Genomic DNA, 5,422 nt, shown 5'->3' on the forward strand with positions numbered 1-5,422 from the left:
TTGGTGTGGCTTCCATTCCTGTCTCATTTTTGTTAAGTATAGGCACGCTGTTCCTTCCGTACATAAATGACTCATTTAACAGGCTCACTCTTGTTTATTGGAATGTTTCTCTGAAATCATATAGCTTCTCTTCAATTAACGACTTGAGTTAACTTTACACAAGCATCTTAGAATTATACCTTGATAACACAGTGTCTTTTGACTACAGTTTTCACTGCATTCATTTAATCAATCTGCTGTTTAATAACATTCAGCACTTACTTAAGATTACATATGAAGGGCCTGATCCTGATATAAGTTCCTTGCATGCAACTCTTGGCCCTGTATAGTTAGTGTATTGACTCCATTTTATTAGAATATTTTATTTATAGGAAAACCTTCCAGTTCCTAAATAGGATCAGTTGGTATGGTATCACCATGTAACATCCTTCGAGGTTACAAAAATCTGTGCATATTTTGTAGCAAGCAAGAATGTTTGAATATTAAACTGTACACAAGGCAGATGTGTCTTAGCTATTGGGTAATACATTGAAAGTTCTTCACGAACAATGGAATCCTGCAGTTGAAATTTCTGGTGAAGAGTTTGCCTCTGCAAGGACTAGGCAAGAACTAGAGGATTAAGCCCCAAATCAGCAATTCAGTGCTGCTAACCAGCCTATAAAACTTACCATTTTTGCTTTAGGAGAGCTTTTTAAAGAAGGGTGTTAAAGCCTGGTTATTTTATAACAACGATAATTATTGATAGAGTACAGTATTTTATCAATACATAATTAACATAATGTTTCAATTAATTTTATGCATCCAGGTTGTTTAATCTTGCTTTAAAGCACTACAAAATCGATCATGCATTGGCAGTCACCACACATTAATATTTCTGTGTAAAATACAGAAAACAAATGTGCTTCCAAGCATTAGGGGGAAGATTTAAGGTGTGTTCAAGGGTGTGGGTATGGAATTACAGCGTGTCTCACTCCACACTGACTTCTCTGGGAAATATGCTCCATACCACAGTACAGTTCAAGCACAAAGATGCCACAACTGGTTTGTCATGTTTAACATGGCTGGGGCAACAGCTTAAGCAACTTTGCAATTTTTGTTTTCTTACTCACAGGTATTCACGTAACAGTTTGGAATGTTCTGTATTTATCACCATCCTGGGGTTTACAGTTACAATCCAGGAATGAGATTTTTCACCCCTGGGCCAGTCCCTGTAGGCTGGGTAAAAGGTTCAAAGTGAGATAAAGGGCTCTAAAAGCCCCAGATGCAGCCAGTGCAGGAACTGAGGACAGTCTTTGCAAATCCCAGTATAAAGGGAATGCCAGGGTTGTGGGGCTGGGAGGGCTGTAAGAGGGTAGTGAAGAGACGGTCTAAATTATGAAAAGGGCTGTTCTGGCCTCCTGAGTAGCCCAGAACTGGGAGTGAACACAGGGGACTTAAAGCCACCTTAGCCTCCCCTCTCTGTGTTGCACGTTCTGTGCTGTGTCAGAATCTCACACAAGGTTCCTTTCTTTGGTCTTATGCAATCAGCCCTCAGTGTGGACCTCATATCACTTGAGGATAACACTACACTAAACTCTGGGCCCATGTTGTCAATACCCACTGAACAGATACACATGTCTGTTGTAAAAGTAGCACTAATGGGCACATATAGGCACTATTTAAATCAAAGGGGCTCGTGTCACATCCATGCGGTTCTGAGATGCCTGTTAAATTGAATATCTGCCTAGCACAGCATCTTTCAGGAGGACTGCACTGCTTTAGGGATAGGAGACTATGAGAATAATCAGAGGGGACTGTTCACTCCGAATTCTAAACTTGTTCCTTGCCCAGAACGGCTGCAGGAATCGGAAACTTGAATCAATGTTATCAGATAAGTTAGAATCCAAACCAGAGCTGCTGGTTCAGTTTGTTCAGAACACGTCTATTCCACTGGGGCCAGGGTTGGTCGAATCAGAACCTAAAGACATCACCTGTCTCTCCTCCTTCCTGTTACTGAGACCTCACAGTGCAACAGACTGATGTTGCCAGATGATTCTCCAAGTCACACTAACTCCTCCAAAGATGTTCCTTTTTCTGCTGTCTTGAGGAGCCTTCAGGTAAATTTATGCTATGACGGCAATTTAGGCAAGAGCACAAACTGTACAGAAACCACCTGAGCTCCTGTCAAGTCCAGAGTCTTCTAGTTTATTGCAAGACCTCTAGCCCTGTGACAGCACTTCCTTTATTCTCCTCAACCTAACAAGAGGAGGCCTGGACTGTCCAGCAGAGTACCTGGTGTTCGTTCAGGATGAAGCAGAGGATTCTGGGAATGACTTTATCTCCCATGACAGCACAGACAGCAGTACCCCATGCTTTCTATGAGTGCAGAAATTGGCCCATGATAATTTGATTGCTGCCACTTGAGCACAGCTCACCAAAAACGCCAACGGAAGCAATAACAGTGAAAATGTTCATCTTTGCTCTGGAGATGGGCAGCCAAAAGATTCCAGCCCCATCCCTCACCTGTCCCAAGTAGAGAAGAAGTTGAAGTGCACAGTTGAGGGCTATGATCGGACATTTGTGTGGCCAGCTCACTTCAAATATCATTTAAAAACTCACAGGAATGATTGTTCCTTCACCTACCCAGCAGAAGGCTGTGAGAAAAGCTTCTATGTCCTGCAATGGCAGAAGGTGCACATGCGAACTCACCATGGTGAGAAACCATTTGTCTGCACTGAGGTGGGCTGTGGGAAGCAGTTCAAAATGGCTGAGAATCTGAAGTAGTACCTATGGATTCACATTGGGGAAAAGCCCTTCCTGTCTGAGGCACAAGGATGTGATCGTACCTTTGCTGAATACTCCAGCCTTCGGAAACACCTGGTTGTCCACTCAGGAGTGACGCCCCATCAGTACCATATCTGTGGGAAGACATTTTCCCAGAGTAGTAGCCAGAATGTGCATATGAGAAAGCACCACTCCAGAATTGGAGTGGCTGGAAGCAGAGTGCGAGAGCAACTGGAGTCGCTGCTGGGCAGCAGTTTGCTGGAGGAAGCAGCTGTGCATACTAAGAATCTGATCTCCATGAACTCTCAGCCTCATCTTGGCATGAAGTCTCTGCACCTGCCAGATACTGAGTCTATTACTGGAGTAGAGGAGAAGGTTCTTGCTGAAACAACACCAGGCACCCTCCAAACAGCACCTGATGTGGTTTTGTTACAGTCTCATCACCTGGTCACCATGTCAACAGGGAGACACTCCTATGGGGTGTCTGCTTTGCAACAGTAAATCTACAGTTACAAAAGGAAGAAGAAACCAATGATATAGTAAGAGAAGACACAGGATATAAAGACAGAGAACAGATTTCAGCATGCAGATCTCTTAAAGGAGAGATGCAGGTCCTGAATCCTGAGTACATGCTGTGCAGGCAGCTTACTTTTCATGTTTTGCTGCAATAAAAACTAAACTGTAGTCCAGAATGAGATATGAGATGTAGAACATGAGAGTTCCTGGTTACTGAAGCAGATTCCTGAAGCTAAATTCAGGAGCCAGTAATCATGTTGGACTGACAAGTGGGACTTTCTAAACCTGCCATTGGGAGGGATGCAGCACTTCCACCACTGCAACATCAAGCCACTTTCACCTGAAGCTGAAGTTTGTTCACAAGCTCCAGCACTTACAAGGCATTAGTATTGCTTAAGCAACTAATAGGGGCTTTTCTTAGAGGAGAATATTTAGGGTGTTGTGCAGTCCCAGAGCATTGCAGTCCCATTCTTCCTTCTAAGTTTTGAAGGTTTATTTCCAGGGTGACTAACTAGAATCTGAGGCTCTTCCTTGAGGAGCAGGAACTTCTCCACGACTCTTCCTTGCTTTATGAAAATATGTTCCCTAGAGTTCCACCTTGCCCCAGAGTCTGAGGCCAGACATAAGTTAGAGGATTACCTCAGACCCAGCTCTGCTGCTTACTTTGCCCCATATTTCTTCATTTCTAAAATGCATATTAGATATTCAGTAAGATTGCCATTCAGTGAGAGCAGAATTACACCAATATTCAGGTCAGGGACTATCCCACGCACATGTCACCCAAACAGATTATTCCTGGCAGGAATAAGAATAATTGGAAAAAGGCTGTGTTTCAGGGCAAATGCCAGTTCAAAGGAGTACTTGAGAAAATATGTTGGTCCCTATACCTTATGTGCAATGACCTACTAGAATTTGGCCCAGATGTACCCATCAATACTTTGTACGCTTTCCATTGTATACTTCTTTTATTGTCTGTGTGTCTCACATAAGGTTTGCCTTTCACTGAGTTTTGGGTAAAATATTAAAATGTCAAAAAAGAGACATACATATAATTCTTTCTAATTCTGCCACTTTTTAGATTTGAGGTTAGGGGTTCTACAAAGCCACACCTCACTGAATGAATGTCAGGAAAGTAATTTAGTTTAGTTCTAGAAAACAAAAGAATCATTGTAATATTTAAATGCTGAAACCCTTTATTTGGGCCACATAAAATATACTGTATCAAGTTTGAAACCTCAAGGAAAATAAAGCAGAATTACTGTATGCTGGCTGGTAATACAGATGTCTGTATTGTTTAACATGTTTCATTTTCTTGATTTTTAACATATTTTTAAATTCTTGTATCTAATAGCTCTTTCCCTGAAACTCTTGTATTTGTTAATTTACTCTATGGAGTATAATTCTGGTTAACAATAACTGGTGCCATTGGTTTTAGTTTAAACCAACGTTTGGCAATTCAAGACTGGCTAAAAGCAGATTGAAGTTACTGGTAAGTATTAGTTTTGCTAATAAAACAAAACCCTCAAACAATTTGAAATGATGGTTTGTTTTGCTCCATCAGCACTCTTTCACATGACCATCATTCAGCTACACTGGAAAATGGCTGAGGATGGATTGCCTGGATCAAGTTCATCAGCTGTGAGTTGTAAATGGCAAACTGTAGTACAAAAGTATAGCCTTCTTGTTGCCTTCTTAAAGGTTAATGAAAGTAATGGAGGCAATGTGATCTAAGCAGTGTGGGAGCCAGGAACTCCTCAGTTCTAATTCCGGCCCTGATTCTCACTGTGTAGCCGTGAGTACACCAATTTTGGTCAAAAATTTCAAACTGGTGTGCCTAGCATTAGTCACTTAAATAAATGTTTTGATGAATATTTGACACTGATCTAGTATTCAGTGGTACTGAGCATTTGCAGCTCCAATTGACATCAATGCAAAATGTGATTGCTGAGCACCTGAAAAGAGGCCACTTCTATTTAGGTGCCTAAATATTGATTGAACAACTGGCCCTCAGTTGGATTGAGACGTTGACTAAATAGGCAACTGGATCGCACCCCCTATCAATATCTTTGAAGTGGGAGTCAAAATGGTGACAAAGAAGCAGTGGGTCTGTCACTGCCCAGTGTTGGAATTTCATTAATTTGTA

At 41.7% G+C, this 5,422-nt stretch overlaps 1 pseudogene; it reads left to right on the forward strand.

The window, feature by feature from the left end:
- Window positions 1–1,860: 1,860 nt before the first annotated feature.
- Window positions 1,861–3,264, forward strand: LOC123361921 (annotated as a pseudogene).
- Window positions 3,265–5,422: the final 2,158 nt, after the last annotated feature.

Source organism: Mauremys mutica, chromosome 1 (assembly GCF_020497125.1).
Source record: "Mauremys mutica isolate MM-2020 ecotype Southern chromosome 1, ASM2049712v1, whole genome shotgun sequence".
NCBI classification, from domain to species: domain Eukaryota; kingdom Metazoa; phylum Chordata; order Testudines; family Geoemydidae; genus Mauremys; species Mauremys mutica.